The following is a 24,616-nucleotide window of genomic DNA, read 5'->3' on the forward strand; positions in this document are numbered from 1 at the left end:
AATCTCTACATGAGAGAATTCCACATGGCTATTTGGGCGGTGAATACGCTAACAGATCGCTGTCTCCATCGATCTTGCCAAGGCCGTGACAGCTAACGGCTCAAAATCCTTTTAACTGTTGATTTGGAAGTTTTTACAATGAAGGAAACACGTATCGGGAGTACATACGACATCGGGAGGACTAACTGCACACGTCTTCAGTATCAAGCTTAAATCTGTCATGGCGGATCTGAAGAGTGGAATGCTTGGAGAAGTGGTGGGCTACTTCGGCATGAAGGAGGATCTGAAACATGGACTCCCACACTGCCACATCCTGCTGATACTTGCTCCCGCATGACGTTATTTTCCCGGGTGCCGCACAAACGGCTGCACCGATCGAGATTTAACGGATGTTTATATAAATCGTTTAAAAGAAAAAAAGCCTTCAATTTCTGATATTTAGCCTTTTCATTTGGGCCTCCCAATTCAAGCCCCGCCCTACGGGCAGGTACAGTTGCTCGTAATATTTAACACTCTGAGCAAACACGAGCAGATTCTTATTGCCATTGAAAATCAAATTCTTTCTCAAGACGCTACTGTGACAACATGAACAAGCACATTGCAATGCAGATTACACAAAATGGAAGATTCGCTCGACATAAAAGTTAAAACAGAATGATTTCTTGCAGCTGTTCAACCATTCATCGTTTGCTTTTTCACAACAGCTTTACTTGTCCACTGCTGGATGAACTTCTTTAAAAAAAAAAAAAAAGAAGATATTCGAGTCTTGTGGAGGATGAAATATAAACTGAGCAAATTAAAGACAGATTAAACTAGAGAGTTCATAGAACACAAGAATCAAGGAAGGTCTGATGTAAAATCAACGAATGGCACGTTTAATTGGTCTGATGTAAAATGCCGTAATATTTTGTCCAAGTACTGCTACACAGAAGGGGTTTTGTAGTTCTAAAAAAGGCGATTTGTGTTCTACAGTCTTCAAGTATATATTTTAATTGAAATAAAATGCTTTAATGGTGGTATAAAAAAAATTCTGGAAGTTTACCGCCATTGATGCAAAGTCTTTTACACCACCTTATTTAACACGTTACATTAGTTATTTGTGCCCAGTATCGGCTTGAAGATTAAGGTGGCTGGCTTAAGATCTTAGAATCTTGAATTTGAGTCCCTGTCGTGCTGTCAAATAACACCAGGTAGGTTGACTCAGCCTGTCTTCCCTCCAAGGTTGGCAAAATGAGCACCAGCTTATTGCTAGCAGGGGCACTGTATCAGCGGCACAGCCACGCTACCAGAAATGATGCAACCAGCAGCTACAGGCTGCATACATAATAAAAAGCAAGTTATTTTTGTCTGTTGTTTGTGTCCTTTATGACATCCTTAAAAATAGTAAGCTTCTTGTTTGGAATGATTTTCCATTTTGTTCGACTGTCAGACAGGCAGATTAAAAATATCGTTGCGGTTTTGAGAACCCTTCACATGTAAATATTTGTAGTAATTCCCGTATAAATAATCCCCTTTAAATATCCCCATTATTTGGCTAATATTAAAGATCGCACCCTAGTTAGTCCATGTACAACACGTAGAACACCATGGGACCTCTCTGTAGTTATCTCATTATTATGTGTTTTAGTTAAGGATCTGTTCCCAATAGTTGAATCTACATTGCATTAATCAAATAAGATAGGCCCCTTCAATTATCCCCAATCATCTCTCTCTCTTCAAAGTGCAGTAGCGGTATGGCAGCGTTCGCTGCCCTTTGTTTTGGTTTGTTTGCTGGCCCCAAGCCGCCATTAGGCACGCGGTAACCTGGAGGAAAAAGGGGAGGAGTGGGTTTGAGCACCAGGAACAAGACGTGGCCTGTCAATGTCTCCTCAAGAGGTGGAGCCAGCGAGCCCTCGCCGGCCAACCAGGGCCGAGGTGAGCTGACCGGTAGGCGTGTCCTAGGAGCCGGCGGCTGGATACAGAAACGCCCAATAAAAGCGGCTGGGAGGGACTGCTTCATGAGAGATGAGTACGAAGGTCCGAGATACGAGGTACCAGATGAGCATACAGCTGAATCGTAAGGCAGGAGAGTGGGTCCGTTGACGGCGACAATACTGCAATATATTCGCATTGCCCGACCGCGTGAAACCGATACGTGCAGCTGCCGCCGGGTTTCGCCTCAAGCCCGGAGCGTGGACCGGAGCGCGACCTGGAGCGGACCTCGACGCTGTGCCATCTGCCCGGACCTTCCTGCCCTGCCATCTGCTTGGACCTTCTCCCCCTTCCAGCCATTCCTTCCTGCCATTCCCTACTCGTGTAAGTCTGTTTGTTCTGTCTGGGCATATGGTAATATAAGACTGTTTTAAGGCTGCCCTGCGTATCTGCTTCTTCCTCTCCTTGTATATTCCCTTCTTTCGTTTCCTCTTGTAGATAGTGAATAAACCTGTGTTCTTTCTTACCCTTTTGGTTTCTTCTTCCCCTGATCACTTTAGTCCTTTCCCAATTGAGTACATGTGGCACGATTTGGCCAACGCTCGGAATCGGGTTTAGTCTTTTGTTAACGGCCCGAGTCACAGCTCACTTCGCTCGGCGCATCCATTCACGCTGCGGCCCGGGTGGGAGTATCTCCTCGCTTACGGCCGGTGGTAGTAATTAGGTAGTAAGACGGATTGGGCTTACAACCCTACTTACCACCGACCGGAAGTGACGTCATACTTCCAGGACCGGTGGACGGCCAGCTTAACAGGACAAGGGGATTAACCCCCCCACCCCCCTTGCTAATGGGAGTGCCGTCCCCCGGATCCGTAACAATTGGTGTCAGGAGTGTGGGATTGGACCCGAACCAAATTTTTAAAACATCTGAGAAATTTGGTCAAAATTTTGAGCGGCCGAAATTGTATTAACACCACTAAATTTAAATCGTGCCATGGATGATCAAGGCGATCGGGTGCCGGTAGGGGAGAATGAGGAGGCAGAGGTGACCCAGGACCCCAGGGAGGAATTGGGAGAGAGGGAAGAGGAAGGCAATGAGGATGCGGTAGAGGGGGTTGCAGGTACACAAAATGGCGGCGCCTCGCGCATGGCAACGAGGGCCGCACCCGCTGCACAACTGGGAGGGATGAATATGCAGGACCGCATTGCGCAGCTGCAGGCAGCCATACAAATGAGTGTGGGAAGCCAAATTGAACAATTGGGAAGCCAAATTGGGGAATTGAGGAATGACATGGGAAGCCAAATTGGGGGGCTGGAAGGCAAATTAGGGGGCCAATTGGAGGACATGGGTAACCAAATTGGGGAAATGAAGGATGGGTTAACGGGGTTGGAAAATAGAATGGCCGCCCAGGAGAACCAGATGGAAGGGGTGAAGAATGGGTTAACGGGGCTAGAAGACAAGATGGGAGGCAAATTGAGGGAGATGGGGGAGCAATCCGCCCGGGAAATTAAACAGATGGGGGATCAGATAGAGGAGGTAAAAAACGGGTTGGAAAGTAAATTGGATGCCCAAAGGAATGATTTGGAGCAGATGAGGGCGGCATCTACCAAAGAGATTGGAGAGATGGGGGAGGATATAAGGCGCGGAGTGAGTGAAGAGGTCGCGGGGGTACGTGAGGAGGTGAAGCAGTGTGAGGAGCGCATGGAGAGGGAGATGAGGAAGAGTACGGCGAGGGGGGTATAGAGGCGTTGACGGCCAGCTTAACATGACAAGAGGATTAACCCCCCCTTGCTGACGGGAGTGCCGTCCCCCGGATCCGTAACAATATTATCTCTCTCTGTGTGTATGAGTGATCGGGACAAATTCAGAGCCAAAGCACGCGAGACAGGACAGACATTTGTAGACAGGACAGACAGAAGTGGCCCAATTCTTCAATCCTGCTCTTCACTTCGCATGCATGGGGTAAATTTTTAGAATAAGAGAGATGTTTGTCTGTCTGTGTGTGTGCGTCACCATATTTCTGAAAGATGGTCATCAGTGAGTGTCCTGGAGTGTTTGTTTTAGGTTAAAAAAAAAATGTTGGATTTTTTTAAACTGCTCTATCGCCTGAGTGTGTGTGTGTGTGTGTGTGTGTGTGTGTGTGTGTGTGTGTGTGTGTGTGTGTGTGTGTGTGTGTGTGTGTGTGTGTGTGTGTGTGTCGCCATGTGACAGATAATGTCTGTTGGCCTTTTTAGCCAAAACTCGATTTCTTCCAAAAGCCAACAGGATTAAAACAGCACCGGGCAACGTCAGGTACCCCTGCTAGTTATGAAATATTAACACAACTTGGCATGCATGTTCAGAAAGTCTCACATGAACAAACATCCATAAATCCCACAAGAACATGGTATATTTTTATGCATGAATAGCCAAAGCCTTACAGAGTTACTAATAAAAGCTTTGATCCACCAGCATGAAAACCCTTACAAAGTAACAGAGCTAAAGAAGATTTATACTTCTTCCATTTTCAACTGTAAATCACACACACACACACACACACACACACACACACACACACACACACACACACACACACACACACACACACACACACACACACACACACACACACACACACACACTTTCTGTTGAAAATGAGTTGAATCGTCACTTCAGGTTTTTCCACTTTCTCCTGGCATTTTCTTGTTTAAAGAAGGATAACAGCACCTTGTTTGATTCTCGACAGATTTAAACCTTTGCTGTCCCATCAAAGCAGTCTCTGCTGCAACACTTGTAATATTCCACAAAGGGATAATTGTCATGGCAGTCACTTGGTCACAATAAACCTTTGTGCTCGGGTGATAAGTAATCTGTGTTTGCTCATTTTCAGAATGAGCTGTCGTGTCATAAGTCTTATTTATCCGTTATTGTTCACCATAAGTCTGGTTGTCACCACCATCGCATAAGAGGCATATGAGTCATTTGGGGTCACCGAGCTAGTGCAGTCACGGAAATTGTTCACCCAATGTAACCGTCGCTCACAGTCTAAAATATCAGTTATAGACTTGATATTTGGAAAGAATGAAGAAAAACATAGACCCCTTTCTTCATCTTGATGGATAAAATCACTTTACCCTGTGCTCATGAAGTGAAAAGCTGGGTTAGGCATTAGGTTGTGTACATGTTGCGTATGTGTGACGTGCGTTTTACCACAGGAGCAACTCCTCCTGAAGAATTTTTACGGCGTAAAGCCGTCTAGAACAGTGTTTGTCCGTCTGTATGTATGTATGTATGTATATATGTATGGCCCCTCAAACGTATACCAATCAGAGCTGAGGATCTGGTCACATGACAGGGTGATGTGATTATGTCTGATGTCATTACGGAGGTGCTGCAGTGGCCTCTCCACACTCTACCATTTTGATTCCAATTTTGTTCAGGCTGAACATATCGTCGAACCTGTCCTATATCACAATCGCCATGCTCTACCTTGACGTTTTTCATTCATTGTGAAACACAAACAAACCAATTATTAAAATGACCATCAAATATCGAAAGCATCGGCGTTACGTCTCTTCTCACAAAACGGTACGTATAGGCCTTATATTAGGCCAGCGGCGGATCCAGGTGGGGTGCGGGGGGTGCGCACCCCCCTTCGATCCAGGAGGAGGGTGCAGGGGGTGCGCACTCCCCTCACCCCCCCTCTGCAACGCAACGGCATGGATGTGCTGGAGGCATACCCTATGATTGACGACAAGAAGGACGCGCTCACTCAACTACGGTCAAATGCTGAAACTGAATTTTCTCTGCGGATCGATCACGCTAAGGCCATGATAGAATCTGTAGGAGGTGACGTCACAATGCCGAGAGTTGTAAAACGGCAAATCCATCATCAAAACACTGCCGCCAATACTCCCTTGCTCTTCTACCTCGGAAACATGTCCATTCCATTTCTCGACCACCTCAGCCAGGAAATGGACACCTGATTCTGTGCTGAAAATCGGGAAGGTAGTGATCTGTTTCTGCTGATGCCATCTGCAATAATCGCCGATACCTGCGACATTCCAGCCCGACATCAGAAGCTGTTGCGTTGGAAAAACGACATGGAACATCCCGCAGGACTGATAAATGAGCTTGGAGACTGGCAGATGTTTTGGAGAAGGAAGCCCAACAACACGCTTCCAAGCACATTCATGGATTGTTTCTTGAGACGAATTTCCATCCATCAAAGTCCTTCTCCATATTGGATGCACCCTCCCTCCCTGTAGGCTCCTGTGAGGCCGAACGATCATTTTCTTGCCTGCGTCGTCTGAAGACCAACCTAAGAAATTCCATGGGAGAAAGTCGGATGGCATCTCTGGCCCTCATGAACATACACCATGACTTCACCCTATCCCCACATGATGTGTGTGACATTTTCTTTCAGAAACACAAGCGCCGTCTATTCCAAAATAGCACAATTTACGATTAATAAAATAATTCACATTCCGCTGTCCTACCTGATCTCTTTTGTGGGGAGAACCCCCTGCCTTGAGCTTCACAACCTCGGAACATGGCGGTGCCGGGCTTCGCCCAGCACACAGTCTGTCATCGCCATCATTTCACACTATGGGAGTGCACAGGTCTTTTATAACTACGAGTGAGCCCGTTGGTCCAAATGGACCAAATTTTCATCGGCTTTCATGGCCTAGCAGCATACCTGCCTGCTGCAGTGATTGAGTTGGAATAAATGCGTTGTAAAATATTATCATTGTTTTTGTTATTTATTTAGTAATGCGAATGGCATGCCATGGAAGGACCTATTAAGCTGCTCTATACACCTTAACATGGCGTGCGTTTAGAAACATGGGAATTCTTCTGGATTCTTTGTAGTTAATTAGCCTAATTAACTCAGGAGATCATAACAATCATTTCGCGAGAACTACACAAATCAGAAATTCCATATCAAAAAGCTCCAGTGGAACTACACAAAAAACATGACACACAAACACCACACACACACACACACACACACACACACACACACACACACACACACACACACACACACACACACACACACACACACACACACCACAGACACATCCACATACACACGCACACACACACACACACCTACAAAATTCATCAATTTATAGCAGAAGGAACAGCTGGACAAGTCGTTTCACCAGTTCCTCCATCTGACCATTAGTCATCACGAATCTGTTGAACTGTTGGACCCGGGAACAACGCAAGGAGAAACTTCCAAGAACGTACGAAATACCGTTTCTGACGATCAATTTTTTTTAAATTTCCTGGGGGAGGACTCCCGAGACCCCCCTTAACCGCTCCCCCCAGCCCTATAGTGTCAATGTGTCATGGACCCCGTCTTGAAATTTCTGGATCCGCCCCTGTCGGATTCATGCCTCACCTTTGGGCCGCTTTGAACAAATTAAGCCCAGGTTTCTTAATACAGTGGTGCATCGTTTCAGTAGTATCGTTTTCGTAATAGTAATAATAATAATACATATAGTAAATATGACCATAAAACTTTAATCCCAATGTCAATCAGTAATAGTCCGTACACCGCTTAACAACCGCGGAAGTAAGGAATTAGACTCAGTTTTTTGATAGGATATTAACCCAATCCTTGTGGGGTACATAGATTACAGTAGATCTTCCCTCAGTTCTGCAAGTAAAACTTACATCACGGATGTCTGGATTCCTCCAAATTTCTTTGTTTAATGCCATAAATAATTTATGAGACTGTTTAAAAAGCTAATCATGTGTGTTTGTGGTTTATAATATTTTACAAGCCCGGCTACGCCGCTGTTCGACTTTCGGTCTTGTTTTCATTTGAGATGTTTCAGAGATATTATATAAATAATAATACATTTATTTTATATAGCGCTTTTCAAGAAGCCCAAAGATGCTTTGACAGAGTACAAAAAACAAGTGCAAAAAGACAAAAATCAATAGGTAAATAATCAAAGCAAAAGGAAGGAGAAGGAGAAGAGATGGTCAGGGGTTAAATGCCGTGGGTTAAATATTGAGGGTGAATACGACACATATAGAGGTGTAACGTTTTTCCAAGATGCCGTCTGTACCACGTGACCGATGACGTCATGATTATTAATAAGAAATCCGACAGGCGGAGGCGCTCCGATGATAAAATTTTGTTTCAATCGGACCAACGTTTGCCGAGAAATTGAATTTTTTAAAATGCAGACACGTACCGGTACGCCACACGTACGCACCCGAGTGCCTAACTGCTTTTCGCTTCGCGAGTGCATGGTAAAAAAGAAACAATAGCGGATCTGGATTCGGATCTTCACCAAAATCGAATGGATTCGTCCTTGTCACACACCCAACCTGTCCACCAAATGTCGTCCGAATCCTTCCGTTACTTTTTGAGATATTGTGCTCACAGACAGACAGACAGACAGACAGACTTGGGTTGAAACAACCTCCGTCCACCGGTAATTAAACTTGGATTAAAAGTTGAGTTTGTATAATCTATATCTACAAATATACTACAAGTCTATAGTATAAGAGAGCCGTTTGTCTGTCTGTGTTGCCATTTTTTCACAGAGATGGCTGAACGGATCATCAACCTTTCAGAGGTTAAAACCATGAAATTGGCAAGTCGTCTCTGTGGCGCAATTGGTTAGCGCGTTCGGCTGTTAACCGAAAGGTTGGTGGTTCGAGCCCACCCAGGGACGGTCTCAATTTTTGTTTTATATGACTAACATGTTTTTAAACCGAGGTCGATGAGTCATCTAAACTATGCAATATATCATTTTAATAATCAAAATATAACAACTAGTCCGTGGGACGAGACCCTGTTTTGTTTACTTCTGTGACCCACCTCGCATATCTACCTGCATTTATAATATTTTGTGTAAAAATATGACAGAATTAATACTGAAACTCGTCATGCACCAAAATTGCACATATTTTCAAAATGTGGAAAAACACCCAAAATGTTGATCTTTTTTTATAAATATTGTCCTTTTTATAAATACTGTCCAATCACAGCACGTGTGACATAGGCCACGAGCGCTTATCAGCCAATTGCGCGCTTCGTTGCAGACTATACTTACATTACTGGCGCCGCTGTCATGGCGACTTGCATGTCGTCAGTCAGATGCAACTACGGAAGGCGAAAATGCTGATGTTAGTTCGTCTGGGTTTTGCTTCATGCATGTCGTCAATACGCACAGCAGAGTGATTCCATTCAGTGAAAAGAGTGCAAAGAAATTTCTAGAATGTGCTGCTAAGTGGATACAAGTGGAAGGAAGTCCCGATTCATTATTTAATAAGAGCTTTTTATTTATTTATTTATTTTTGAATACAAGATCGAAGCTCGTGTAAGAGCTAGCATATTAAACACAAAAACAGAAACGGACACATGTAACATATAGTAAAGGGAGTGGGAGACAAGATGGGGAGAGAGACGGAAGCACACAAGCACAACAGTAGAGAGCAGGGACATCGGGAGATCTGTGGGAGGGAGAGGATACACGGTATAAAACAAATTGACACGATCAGGAATTTCAGGAATGAAGTTGGAGTTAGAAAGAGGCGGATTTGGGGTGTATTAACTGGGGTAAAAAATAGCAAGGTTTTGGATGGGGGAAGATAAGAGATGGTGGTGAACAGCTGTTTTGAAGACCTGGAGGGTGGAATGGGGTTGAAGAGAGTGAGGGAGTTTGTTCCAGAGGCGGGAGAAAAGAGGAATGAAGGAGTGAAGGTGAGCAGAGAGTCATGATTTTGGCAGTTTAACCAGAAGAAGATTCCAATGATTCTGAATGCTTTGGTTTCAACAGCGTGAAGCCGAGCTAGGTGTGACGCAGGTGCACCAGCCCAAAGGGGAGAGCAGTATTCCATTGAGCTGCGGATGAAAGCCTTGTATGTGGTGAGGAGCTCAGGTGTGCCAAGGAATGACTTCGCACGATGGAGGATGCCCAGTCGGCGACTGGCTTTGGAGGCCAGCTTGGAAATGTGGTTTTCCCAGGAAAGATCATGGCAGATAGTGAGACCCAAAAGCTTGAGTGACAGAATTTCTTGGAGAGGATTATTCAGAAAGTGGATGGGAGGGTTGTCCAGTCGATCTTTTCGGAGAGACATCGTAAGAGTGTGAGATTTGTCAGGATTGAAAGACATGTTCCACTTGTTTGCCCAGTCTGTCGAGGCTAGTTTGCCCAGAGACTAGTTTGCCCAGTCTGTTACATAAACATACACACACATACACACACACTCGTATAAAGTAAGGACATGATACAATAAATCTTTTTTACCAGAAGTTGGCCATTCTAATTATATCAAACTGAGTATATTTTTTTTACTTCTTCATGAACTGAAATTTATTATCAAACTCGTTATCAAAGCTCCCGCGATGTAGCTAACTCCAAGGGCCTCTCACTCACTCACCGCAGGCAGGTTGGTGGTCTTTCCGTCTTCTACCGACTCCTCTCTGGCCTTGCTCCCCCAGCTCTCTCTGGGCTCTGTCCCGCAAATATTCCTACAGGTCGCACAAGATCTGCCTGCAACCCTCTTATGGTTAAACTGCCAAAATCAACACTCTCAGCTCACCTTCACTCCTCCATTCCTCTTTTCTCCCGCCTCTGGAACAAACACCCTCACTCTCTTCAATCCCACTCCACCCTCCAGGTCTTTAAAACAGCTGTTCACCACCATCTCTTATCTTCCCCCATCCAAAACCTTGATCTTTTCTACCCCCGCTAATTTCACCCCAATTCCACTTTTTTGAAATACCAACTTCTGTCCTGGAAGTCCTTGGTGTCCTTGTGTTTTATACTTCTCCCCCCCCCCCCCCCTTCCCACGCCTCCTCCCCCCAAGCCCTCTCCCTCCCACACATCTCCCTGCTCTCAAGTGTTTGTGTGCTTCCCCTTCTCTCCCCATCTTGTCTTCCGCTCCCTCTTTTTATATATTTTGTTTGTCTGGTTGATTTGTTTGTGAAGTAAATGTCAGCTCTTTCACGAGCCTCGATTCAGTATACAAAAAAAAAAGAAAAAAAAAGTGTATGGGTATGTGTATGTGTGTATGTCTGTGTATGTATAGTGTATGTATGCATGCATGTGTATATGTGTATCGTGTATGTATGTCTGTGTGTCTTTGTCTGTTTGTCTATGCATGTCTCTGTGTCTGTATCTGTGTCTCTCTGTCTGTGTGTCTTTCTCTGTGTCTGTCTCTGTGTCTGTCTCTGTGTCTGTCTCTGTCTCTGTGTCTGTCTTTGTGTCTGCCTCTGTGTCTGTCTCTGTGTCTGTCTCTGTGTCTGTCTCTGTGTCTGTGTGTAGGACCTCAATCACACACACTCCTGGACAGTTTCCCCATCTCTACATACACTACATATCTTACTATAATTCACCAAATGTCCATCCGTCCTTCTGTCTGTCTGTCTGTCTGTCTGTTCGAAGGTACCGTGAAAACTGCTGAACCAATCGCAAAGATATTTTGGGTGGATAATCCTGGGATCTCCAGGAGTAAAATAGGCTATTTAGTTTTCCCAATTTCAGCTTTAGTCTCCAGCATTCTCAGGTGTGGACTCCTGCATAACATTCGCATTCGCATAACGTTCATTGTTCTCATTGTGACGACGCACAAACGGCTGCACCCGGGAAAGCAACATGTCTCCATCGATCGCTAACAGATCGCTGTCTCCATCGATCTTGCCAAGGCCGTAACAGCTATCGGCTCAAAATCCTTTTAACTGTTGATTTGGTACAGTTACACGTATCGGGAATTTGGTACACGTATCGGGAGTACATACGACAAAGCGATTGTGAACACGATTATCGATCACGATTCACGATCACGATCATCACGATCATAGTGTATCGATCACGATTTGAAACACGATGGAATAATATTTACCGATATGAACAGTGATGTGGCTTTTATTGAAATTCTAAAGATACTGTTTAGATTTTGATGATTTGCGTGTGATATGATTCAACGGATGTTTATATGAATCGTTTAAAATAAAAAAAGCCTTCAATTTCTGATATTTTGCCATCGCCATATGCAGATTCGCCACGGACCCACGATCGATGTTTCTATACCTGAACGTACCCGTTTGTTTGCGAACGGGTACGTTTTTCATGGAAGTCGTTCACGAACTTGCTGTCCATGTCTGACTTGCGACTGAAGGTGCTCCAGGAATGTGGAATTTATTGGATTCATGCTTTAGCATTTGCCGTATCTGCATTGCCTGTTTGCTTCTGGCCTCCCACCCGTGCCCATGCGTAGCACCGGTATCTCTCTAGTTGTAATAAGCCGTAGGGAGTATCGAAGAGGCTTGACTCGTTTGAGATCATTCAAGTAAGCTTTACTCAGCAATAACTGAACAACCTGAAACAACAGATGTCAAGATAGGCCCGTCGCATTTGCCAAGCATAATAATGCAACAAGCATAACAATACAACATGCATAATAATTAATAGGCCTCCCGTAATTATCACACACGTCTCCAGTAGCCATCTTGAAAATCGTAATGGGTAATGGGTAATGGGTAATGGGTAATGGGTAATTGGTAATGGGTAATGGGTAATGGGTAATGGGTAGTGGGTAATGGGTAATGGGTAATGGGGGGACCCGGAAATATATAGCCCATGACGCTGTTGTTGTTGTTGTTGTTATTGTTAAATGGGAAAGATTGAGGGCTTACAGTACATGTGATTTGAATGACAATCTATGACATACTTTATCTATCTATAATTCCAGCAATCTCTGTGTGTGTGTGTGTGTCTGTGTGTCTGTGTGTCTGTGTGTGTGTTTGTTTGTTTGTCTGTGACCGCTGTTTCTCGACAACCACGGGTCCGATATACTTTAAACTTGCCAGGTATATTGCTGGGGACCCGAGGATGTGCCTTTTCAAGGTTTCATATTAATCGGACAAGTAGTTACCGAGCTATGTCCAAAAAACGATTCAACCAATCAGAGAGCAGCGAGCTATCACGTGTGCCGAACGTGCCGAACAGACTCTGCCTCGGACGGCACATTTGAGAGCGTATTCATTTATTTCACGTTGGCAAACTATGTTGGCGTTAAACTATGTTTTAAAACTAATTAAAACTAATTTGCCATTCTTTCGCTTTCCTGCGCCTTTGTGCACGCTATGGCGATTTCTTTACCAAACTCCGCAAGCCGTTCGCTTTGGACCAAACCATTTCATATAAATAGAGGGGGGGGGGGGGATTGTCACCGTACTCGCAAGCCGTTCGCTTTGGACCAAACCATTTCATGTAAATAGAGGGGGGGATTGTCACCGTACTCGCAAGCCGTTCGCTTTGGACCAAACCATTTCATGTAAATAGAGGGGGGGGATATAATTTTAGATATATATATAGTACGGGCATGCCCTAGTATTTAGAATTCCCCTTAAGTTATACACAGCTATATAATGATGGACACCAGATGGTGCTATAGTTTCTGCTAATTAGCATAACTAATTATTGCGCAACTTTTTGCACTGACCAGTTATGAATTCTTTATGAGTGATTTTTAAATTAAATATATGCAAAATTTCAGTCAGATACCAAAGGTGGGTCACAAAATAAAATAAAAAAAAGACACATTTTGCCTGTTTGAGTCCACAGTCTAAAGTTTCCATAGTTGTTTTTTTACGGCATAGCCCATAGGGCAAAGCCCTCTCGAACAGTGTTTGTCCATCAGTATGTATGTCCCCTCAAACGTATACCAATCAGAGCAGAGGATATGGTCACATGACAGGGTGATGTAATTACGTCTGATGTCATTACGGCGGCTGACTCTCCACACACTGCCATTTTTATTTATATGCCGTTCGTGCCGAACATATTGTCGAACCTGTCATATATCACAATCGCCATGCTCTACCTTTACATTTTTCATTCAGTGTGACACACAAACAAACCGATTGTTAAAATGACAATCAAATATCGCGTTATGTCTCTTCCAACAAAACGGTACGTATAGGCCTTAGGCTTTAGCCTCACCTTCGGGCCGTTTCGGACAAATTAAGCCCAGGTTTCTTAATACAGTGTATCGTTTCGGTCGTATTATTTTCGTAATAGTAATCATAATAATATAGTAAATATGACCATAACACTTTAATCCCAATGTCGTGAATACCGCTGTTAGACTTTCGGTCTTGTTTAATGAAATTATGACGTCATAGGTCACGTGGTACAGGCGCCATCTTGGAAAAATCGAAAAACGTTGCATCGTTGTCTCTCCAAAACCGCACCATGGAAAAAAATTGAAACATGGCTCATTGTAAAGAACTGGGGAATAGGTGTTGTTATCGATGATGTCATTGATGCCTTAATTTTGACGTCATAATTTGACAGGGACAACGCTTAGTCTGATCAGTTTGAAATTTATCGAGCGTGATCTACACAGCAATTATATTAGAGAATGTAAATTTATGATGTAATCGCTCACGTGGTCTGGCAGCCATATTGGATCAAAGATATAAACCATTCAAAAACAGAAGAGTTGGCTCGCACCAAGTTGACTGTGCAGGGTAAGTATTCTATGAGTACCATCTAATTTTGTACATGACCTTACCTATTTTTTTTTGATCCATTCAATGTAAAGTTTAGTCATCCAACCTATCAACCCATATGATGCAAAGCTCAGAAGTTGAAGTGATTCTTAGCATTAGAAGTAAGTGATGATGGAGACATGGCAATACAGTATCACCTAAGCATGGAAAGGCATGAAGACGATATTAATGAAGTATAAAGTTTGTTATTTAAAATATTTTTAGAGGAATCTCTCTGCTTTTTTATACTTCATATTTGTGAACAGCCTTGTTTTCGAGACAAAAGACTACATTTGGACCCTAATATCTCAATAGATAATTTAGTTGGCAGACTTCTCATGGCTTTCAATAAGTTTGCCAACCAAAAACTGAACCGAAACCATGTCAACCAAAAAAAACTGAAAACAAGATATTTTAAGGTGCATTTTGAGCGGTGCTTTGTGGCTTATTCTGTCACCATTAGATGCAATGTTGAGCTTACAAGTGAGCACCTGCATTTGAGGTACTGCAGAACAAAAAGTCCTTTCTTATGTGGGGCTGTCTTGATAAATCGTGATAGTCTTGTCAACCTTTCACTCTGCCATTCGATAAATCAACAGCGTGTAAACGTTGCAGTGGATTCACTGAGACACCTTTTTTTACAACAAAAACTCAAATATTATTTTTGCTGAACTCAAGCCAAGATGTTGCGTCAATGCACACCTGCTGGCCAAGGTTTTCATGGCCAGGCTCCCACGGGTTAGTGCAGACATATGAGCTGTAGGGAACTTTGCCGAATGTTTTGAATTGTCACTTGGGAGTTTGACATACTAAAAGCAATCTGTAATGAGACTAAGATTGGTAAGCTGAGCAATGTAGTAAATTGTCATTCACATCCGAGATCATGTATCCGAGATTCAGGCTACTTTCCGAAGGAAACTTTCCCAGATATTACACACCGACATTGGGCTAACGTTGGCAATAGATTTGCAAAGATCGGAGCGGTCAGAAGCGGATATCCAACGTTGGCAGTACCGTGTAAAAGCCATCCAATGTTGCACCAACTAGGATTGGCCAAAATCCGTAGCCTGTATACGAGCGAGCGACCTGCCGGTGCAAGTCGATTCTGTGGGGGCACGTGTAGCGGTCGCCGCTGAGCATACACAATCGCCTTACACCTGCCGATGACGCAACCAGGGAGCGATCACTGTACCGGGCTCGCCCAGGCCGCCCGGACATGCCCAGACTCGCCTTTCCCGGGCTCGCCCAGGCCGCCCGGGCATGCCCAGACTCGCCTTTCCTGGGCAAACGCTCCGATCGGCATGCCGCACCCGGCTTGGGAGGCGTGGCTTCCGGCATGACGTGTTTGATTGTGCTTATATATATTGCTACCCGATAAACGGGCTTTTCAGAGTACCCGAGTTTTCGTTTTACCAATAAAGGAGCTCGGACGAATTCCCGTCTTTTGTCGCGTCAATCCTTTCGACTCGCATAGGAGCACAGCTCCTCACTGGTGACCCCCGACATGGACACGGCAGTTACCCCTAAACTGCCTACCTTCTGGGAGGCTCACGCGGCGGTTTGGTTCGCCCAGGCAGACTCCCAGTTTGCCCTGCGAGGCATTACCGCAGACGACACCCGCTTCCACCATGTGGTAGCGGCACTCAGCTCCGCCACCGCGGCCCGCGCCCTGAGCCTCCTCCAGCACCCGCCAGCCACTGACAAATATGGCGCGATCAAGACGCTCCTCCTCGACGCATTCGCCCTCTCACCGGCAGAATGCGCACGACGCCTGCTTGACCTGCCCGAGCTCGGCGACATGCGCCCGTCCGAGCGGATGGACTACATGCTCTCGCTGCTAGGTGAGCACTCCTCGGATTTTCTTTTCCGGGAGCTGTTTCTCCGCCAGCTGCCTAGCCCGGTACGCTTCGCCCTGGCAGGCACGCAGATCACGGATCCCCGCGCCCTCGCCAGGGAAGCAGACAAGATCTCCTCAGCAGGCCAGCACATCGGGGCAGCTACCTGGAGCCCGCCGCCGTCCGAGGCGACGCCCATGGCGCCCGAGCGCCCGGTGCGGTTGGAGGCCGAACTGCCAGTGCGACTGGCGGCCGCCACGCCGTGCCGACCGATTCCAACACGACGGCCGGGGCCTCCACCTGACCAGGCATGGTGTTATTACCACGCTAGGTTCGGACAAAAGGCTCGGACATGCCGACCCCCATGCACTTTCGGCGAGTCGGGAAACGGCCGGGCCAGCGTTCATTACCAGCCATGAGCGCCGGCCACTCGGGCAACTTGCTTTTCATCAAGGACAAAGCGTCCGGGCGGTGTTTTCTTTGAGACACCGGTGCCCAACTGAGCGTCATACCCGCCTCCGAGCAGGACAGGCAGACTGCCGTTTGCGGCCCCTCCTTCGTCGCTGCCAACGGATCGGCCATCCGCTCCTTCGGCCCACGCAACGTCACCCTCTGCTTCGGCAGCCAGCGCTTTAATTGGACCTTTGTGACGGCAAGCGTGCCCATGGCTTTGCTAGGTGCCGATTTCCTCTGCGCGCACGGGCTGCTAGTCGACGTAAAATGGCGTCGCCTCGTCAACGCCGAGACTTTCAGCTCCCTGGCATGCACAATGAGCAGCTCCGCGCCGACCGAACTATCATGCGCCCTCCCGACGGCGAACGAGTTCGCTCGCCTGCTCGCAGAGTTCCCGGCCCTCACGCGGCCGACGTTTTCGGCCGTCGCAGTGAGACATGGTATCGAGCACCACATACCAACTACGGGCCCGCTGGTCTACGCCAGAGCCCGCCGCCTCGACCCGGCCAAGCTCGCCGTGGCAAAGGCCGAGTTCGACGCATTGGAGCACCTCGGCATCGTGCGGTGCTCCGATAGCGCGTGGGCCTCACCTCTGCACATCGTGCCGAAGCCGGGGGGCGGCTGTCACCCATGTGGCGACTACCGCCGCCTCAACGACGTTACCACCCCTGACAGGTATCCTGTCCTGCATATCCAGGACTTTTCCGCCCGTTTGGCGGGGCGGGTCATTTTCTCGAAAATTGACTTGATACGGGGATACCACCAGGTACCTGTCAGGCCGGCCGACGTCCCAAAAACGGCCGTCATCACACCTTTCGGCCTGTTCGAATTCCTGAGGATGCCGTTTGGCCTCAAGAACGCGGCCCAGGCGTTCCAGCGCTTGATGGATGGCATGCTGCGCGACCTGCCGTTCCTCTTCGTCTACCTGGACGACATCCTCGTCGCCAGCACGTCCCGGGCCGAGCACCTCCTCCACCTCCGAACACTGTTCGGACGCCTCAGCGAGCACGGCTTAATCGTCAACCCGGCCAAATGCCACTTCGGCACGACAGCCGTTGAATTTTTGGGCCACCATATCACCAAGAATGGGGCCGTGCCGCTGCCAACCAAGGTCGAGGCCATCACCAAGTTCCCGCGTCCCCGCTCCATCAAGGCCCTGCAGGAGTTTCTCGGCATGGTGAATTTTTATCACCGTTTCGTGCCCCGCGATGCTCAGCTCATGCGGCCCCTTTACGAAGCCCTCCGGGGCAAGCCGGCCAAGCATGACGTCGTCTGGTCCGCAGACAAGAACGCGGCACTCACAGGTGCATAGCTGGCCTTCGCCAACGCAACGCTGCTTGCTCACCCGGTGCTCGGCGCTCCCATCGCCCTCACGACGGACGCCTCCGACTACGCGGTGGGCGCCGTACATGAACAATGGGTGAACGGAGTTTGGCAGCCACTCGCTTTTTTTAGCCGGCAACTCCGGCCGAACGAGCTAAAATATAGCACATTTGACCGCGTGCTCCTCGGTCTATACCTGGCCGTTCGCCACTTCCGCCACCTCCTGGAGGGCCGCCCGTTCACGGCTTTCATCAACCTCAAGCCGTTGGTTTACGCGAAGGCCAAAATTCATGGAGCCGTGGTCGGCCCACCAGCAGCGCCAACTCTCCGCCGTGTCGGAGTTTACCACGGACATCCGGCACGTCGCCGGAAAAGACAACGCCGTGGCCGACTGTCTTTCTCGGGGCCAGCGCGAACGCGGTCCACCTAGGCGTGGACTTCGCGCTTGTGGCGGCCGACCAGACCGCCGACACCATGGTGCAAGCCCTCCGGGCGGCGGACACGGGCTTCCACCTGGCCGACGTCCCCTTCGCGGACACTGTCCTGCTCTGCGACGTCTCCCAAGGCCAGCCTCGCCTCGTCGTGCCCGTTACCTGGCAGCGCCGCATTTTCACCTCCCTCCACGGCCTTTCTCACCCGGGCCAGAAAGCATCGCAGAAGCTGGTGTCGGTGCGTTTCGTCTGGCACAGACTTCGACGGGATATCCGCGACTGGGCCAACGCCTGCACGGCCTGCCAGCGGGCCAAGGTCCACCGCCACACCCAGGCCCCGCTGGCACCTTTCACCGTGCCCGAACGGCGTTTCGACCACGTCAACGTGGACCTGGTGGGCCCCCTTCCCCCATCACGAGGTTTCACACACCTGCTCACCATGGTGGACAGGACCACCAGGTGGCCGGAGGCCTTTCCCCCCGCTTCCACCACAACCGCCGACGTGGCGCAGGCTTTCATCGCCACCTAGGTCGCCCGTTTCGGCGCACCGGCAGACATCTCTTCGGACCGCGGTCCGCAGTTCACCTCCGAGCTTTGGGGCGTGGTCGCCCGCAACCTGGGGGTCAAGCTCCACCATACCACGGCCTACCACCCCCAAGCCAACGGGTTGTGCGAGCGTTTTCACCGCTCCATGAAGGCCGCGCTCATGGCTGGCCTTCAGGACGGCGGTTGGGCCGAACGGCTGCCGTGGGTCCTTTTGGGCCGCCGCACGGCCCCCAAGGAGGACCTCCAGGCGTCCACCGCCGAGCTCGTCTACGGCCAGCCGCTACGCGTCCCGGGCGAGTTCGTGCCCGACACTACCAGTCCCTGGTCCGCGGCTCGCCAGCGCTCGGACCTCCAGGAGGCCGCCCGACGGTTTGCCCCCGTGCCAACGTCCCGCCACGGTGGCCCCCAATCCTACGTCCCCCCAGCGCTTCGCACAGCGGAGTACGTTTTTGTGCATCATGATGCACACCGGGGGCCACTCCGGCCGCCGTACGACGGGCCCTTCCGGGTCCTGTGACTGGACGACAAGTCCTTCGTCGTCGACGTCGGCAGCAGGTCGGACCGGATTTCGGTGGACCGCCTCAAGCCGGCGCACTTGGACGTCGACCAACCACCACGGTTGGCCCTTCCTCCACGGCGAGGCTGCCCCCCATCCCCACGGTTCCCCCCGCTCCACCACCCACCACCACACCGGACCCCCCCCCCCCCCCACGACCCTCCAGGGGTCGCTTCGGCCGGGTCATCAGGACTCCCCTTAAATTGACCCTGCCGGCGCAAGTCGATTCTGTGGGGGCGCGTGTAGCGGTTGCCGTTGAGCATACACAATCGCCTTACACCTGCCGATGACGCAACCAGGGAGCGATCACTGTACCGGGCTCGCCCAGGCCACCCGGGCATGCCCAGACTCGCCTTTCCCGGGCAAACGCTCCGATCGGCATGCCGCGCCCGGTTTGGGAGGCGTGGCTTCCGGCATGACGTGTTTGATTGTGCTTATATATATTGCTACCCGATAAACGGGCTTTTCAGAGTACTCGAGTTTTCGTTTTACCAATAAAGGAGCTCGGACGAATTCCCGTCTTTTGTCGCGTCAATCCTTTCGACTCGCGTAGGAGCACAGCTCCTCAAGCCAACGTTTGCCCTACGTCAGTATGCTATCTCGGTTGGATCAGAGCCTTTGTTTTCTCATTTTAATTTAAAAAAATCTGGCAATTACCTAATTCTAAAACTGTGGTGTTCACAAGTTGTGAGGTCATTTTGCAAGATAACATTATGCGTACACCCCATCTTTCATTCATAAGTTATTAGGCAGGGCACTTATTAGCCTGACAATCTGACATATAGCCTAATGTTAGGTTTCTCAATGGATTTCAGTAGGGGAGGGTTCAAACATTCAAAATCCATCAGGTGACCTTTTTTGGAAATGCTCAGGTATCACGTGATCAATGACGTCACCAAATGTTAAGAAGCAGAACACAATCATCTATAAATTTACATTGGTAAGCTATTTTGAAATGATAATGACATATTTAGACTCACTTTGAAACAAACTTAAATTTGATGTTCAGTTTTAGGAGATTTGCTGACATCAGCATTTTTGTGTGCTGACGTCATCACAGCTGTGGATTTCAGAAAAATGTATTTTTGACACTCAACCGTTGTTGTTGTTTTCTACTAAAAAAGATGTGACATCCATTTTCACACAATTTTTTTTTGTGTTTTCACACATCTTGTAAAATCACATCTTTTCTCAAAATTTTCACACATCTTGAAATTTTCCCACCATTGTGAGTATATATAAGGCAATTAGAAATACCAAATTATTAGCTGTTAAAAAGTTGTTTTCAGTCGTTTTGTGAGAAAATGGTTGTGGTCTTTTTTATTAGCAAAAAAAACAACGGTTCAGTGTCAAAAAAGCCTTTTTCTGAAATCCACAGTTGTGATGACATCATCGCACAAAAATCGTGATGTCATCAAATCTTCTAAAAACTGCACTTCAAATGAAAGCTTGTTGCAAAGTGAGTCTAAGTATGTCATTCTTATTTCAAAATAGCTTACCAATGCAAAGTTGAAGATGATTTTGTTCTGATTTTTAACATTTGGTGACGTCATTGATCACGTGATACTTGAGCATTTCCAAAAAAGTCACTTGATGGATTTTGAAAGTTTGAACCCCTCCCTCTCTACCAACATCCGTTGAGAAACCAGATATTAGGGTATTTGTCAGATTGTCAGGCTAAATGCCCTGTCTATATTTATATTAAAGCCTAATTTTTTTGGGAACTGCAAGTGTGAATTTTTCTCAGAATAACAATGAGCAGGTATGTTTGTGTTCCCATATAGACACATAACTTCATTTTAAATCTGGAATCGCAATAATCAAATTATATTGTTACATTTGTGGGATAAAGGGCAATACGGTAGTTCGTTTCAGGCCATATATGCTGTGTGTGCACATATTTTCAGAACCCTTATCACGTGGTCAGTCTGTGTAAGGTGTCTTTCCGCTTTCGTTCCCTTTGTCTGAACTGGGTGAAGATGGGCAAGTATCGAGGGCAGTATGCATGTTTTCCTCCAACCTACAGTTGACGTCACAGTGTTGCTCTGCGTTGGAGAACTGATTTTATCATCGTGTTTATGCCCAATTGCAAAATTGTCTCCTCCTAGCTGTGCTGTAGTCAGGCAAAAGACAATGCTTATGTGGCAGACTATGCTTGTTGTTCACAAGTCGTGCAGCAATGTCTGTGCTGGGACAGAATTTGCCTCATTTGCCTCAACAACTGTGTCCTTACGAGACACAGTTGTGGGGCCTCACCATTTATAAATTCTGAAAGGGAGTTCAGCCCAAGCAGATGAGTTTAAGTATTATTCTTTATTGATGAACAATAAGGGTGAAACATGTATAAGACTAGAACGTCACCCAGTAGAGAGCATACCTCCGCCAGGTGAAGAGTTTACGTTTTGTATCCCAGAGTAGACCAGAAAATCACAATACAGAATCACATTCAATCAAAATCATCCGTCCACAACTTTTTGAGATATCCTGCTTTGTGTCGTTTTTGGTCAAATCTCCCAATAGTGAAGAATCACTTAAAAAATTTAATAATTCCCATATCCGAATACATATTCAGATCTTCACCAAAATCGAATCGTTCTCGTGAGACACCCAACATGTCCACCAAGTTTCGTCCAAATCTTTCCATAACTTTTTGAGATATCCTGCTTTGTGTCGTTTTTGGTCAAATCTCCCAATAGTGAAGAATCACTTTAAAAATTTAATAATTCTCATATCCGAATTCATATTCAGATCTTCACCAAAATCAAATCGAATCGTCATTGTGAGACACTCAACATGTCCACCAAGTTTCGTCCAAATCTTTCCATAACTTTTTGAAATATCCTGCTATGTATGTATCGTTTTTGGCCCTACCTCCCAATGGTGAAGAATCACTTTAAAAATTGTACTAGCCGAATCTGGATCCGGATCTTCACCAAAATCTAATCAATTCGTCCTTGTCGCATACGCTACCTCTCTGCCAAATTTCGTCCGATTCCATCGACAACTTTTTGAGATATCGTGTTCACAAACAAACAGACAGACAGACAGGGGTGAAAACATAACCTCCATCCACCTCCGGTGGCGGAGGTAAAGAGTGAGCACGTGTGTTGCTATTGGGGTTATCACAGTACTAATAGTCGTCATTGTAGTCGTTATCGTGATAAGTACACCCAGTAGTAGGAGTTATCTGTCCAAATCAACCAACCACCTTTTTTCCTCTGTGCATATAAATAGACATACCCTTTGATAAAATATGAAGTTCTATTTAGAGTACATGTCTATACATTCCAGACATTGCAAAATGAAGAATGCATTGAATATAAACAACAGGTTAATGAAACAGTCTAGAAAACTGTACACCTACCAGCGCAGCATCCACTAAAATCATATCAAGGAATTTAAGCAACATTTTGGCTCAGCTTCAAATCTAAGCTTAGATGTCAGTTGCTTTCTCTGCTTTAAGCCTTTCAAGTAGAAAAAAAAATTTTCACAAATATTTTGACTTCCCCAATACAATCACCTTTGCTCCCAAACATTTTTTCCCCTACTGTGTTTCAATTTAAATCTTGTAGTGCAGTACCTCAAAAGTGGTGTAGTTGGGGTGTGTGGCTAACTGCCCATGCCAAGGTACAGTTTATTTGTGGTATTCTCTACTATTCGGTTATGTGGTCGTTATGGTTATAAAAAGGTTTATACACCACTTTTCAACAAGGGAGAAAAGGCTTTCTTTTTAGTCATCACATTCATGATCTATTTATTATTCCATACTATAAGAGAGTTGTTTGTCTGTCTGTGTCGCCACTTTTCTCAGAGGTGGCTGAACGGATCTTCGTCAATTTTTCAGAGGCTCATCAGTGAGTGCATGGAAGTGTTTTAGGCCAAAAAAAAAAAATCGTTTTGTTTGAATTTCTTAAATTGCTCTATAGTGCCAGAGCCTTTATAGCTACAGTGCATTCAGGAAGTATTCAGACCCCTTCACTTTTTCATATTTTGTTATGTTGCAGCCTTATGCTGAAATCGTTTAAATCCATTTTCCCCTCATCAATCTACACTCAATACCCCACAATGACAAAGAGAAAACAGTATTTTAGAAAGTTTTGCAAATTTATTAAAAAGAAAAAACTGAAATATCACATTGACATAAGTATTCAGACCCTTTGCTATGACACTTGAAATTTAGCTCAGGTGCCTCCCATTTCTCTTGATCATCTTTGTGATGTTTCTACACCTTCATTGGAGTCCACCTGTGGTAAATTCAATTGATTGAACATGATTTGGAAAGGCACACACCTGTCTATATAAGGTCTCACACCTCACAATGCATATCAGAGCAAAAACCAAGCCATGAGGTCGAAGGAACTGCCTGCAGAGCTCAGAGACAGGATTGTGTCGAGGCACAGATCTGGGGAAGCCGACAAGAAACTTCTACTGCATTGAAGGTTCCCAAGAGCACAGTGGCCTCCATAATTCTTAAATGGAAGAAGTTTGGAACAACCAGGACTCTTCCTAGAGCTGGCCGCCCGGCCAAACTGAGCAATCGGGGGAGAAGGGCCTTGGTAATAGAGATGACCAAGAACCCGATGGTCACTCTGGCTGAGCTCCACAGATCCTGTGTGTAGATGGGAAAAACTTCCAGAAGGACAACCATCACTGCAACACTCCACCGATCTGGGCTTTATGGCAGAGTGGCCAGACGGAAGCCTCTCTTCAGTGAAAGACACATGAAAGCCCGCTTGGAGTTTGCAAAAAAGCACCTAAAGGACTCTCAGTCTGTGAGAAACAAGATTCTGTGGGCTTTCATGTGTCCTGAACTGTATCATGCTATTTTTCCAACCAACGTCAATGACAATCAAGCATGGAGGAGTTCTACAAAAGCCTTAACTAGATCATGTCATCTTTCCCTTCACAAGCTTATACTTGGAGAAGATTTCAATCCTCAATTATCGAACAGTTTTCCTTCGCAATCATTTCTGTTGTTTTCCTCCACCAACAGAAATGGTCAGTTTTTTCTTGATTTCATTCATCAGCACGAGCTTCTAATAACCAACACC

At 46.6% G+C, this 24,616-nt stretch overlaps 1 long non-coding RNA gene and 1 other non-coding gene across 2 annotated transcripts in view; one reads left to right on the top strand and one right to left on the bottom strand.

Moving 5' to 3' along the window:
* The window catches only part of LOC144889747 (uncharacterized), a 66,502-nt gene extending 59,441 nt beyond the window's left edge, over positions 1–7,061 (bottom strand). The window contains exons 1-2 of the long non-coding RNA XR_013622042.1: positions 7,011–7,061; positions 6,391–6,497 (exon numbers count right to left, since the gene is read on the bottom strand). This is a non-coding gene — a long non-coding RNA (uncharacterized LOC144889747). The remainder of the gene's footprint in view (positions 1–6,390; positions 6,498–7,010) is intronic.
* Positions 7,062–8,518: 1,457 nt separating this feature from the next.
* TRNAN-GUU (transfer RNA asparagine (anticodon GUU)) lies at positions 8,519–8,592 on the top strand. The gene has a single exon. It is a non-coding gene; the product is annotated as a tRNA-Asn (tRNA).
* The last annotated feature ends 16,024 nt before the right edge of the window (positions 8,593–24,616 follow it).

Source organism: Myxine glutinosa, chromosome 1 (assembly GCF_964187855.1).
Source record: "Myxine glutinosa chromosome 1, kmMyxGlut1.1, whole genome shotgun sequence".
Taxonomy (NCBI): Eukaryota; Metazoa; Chordata; class Myxini; order Myxiniformes; family Myxinidae; genus Myxine; species Myxine glutinosa.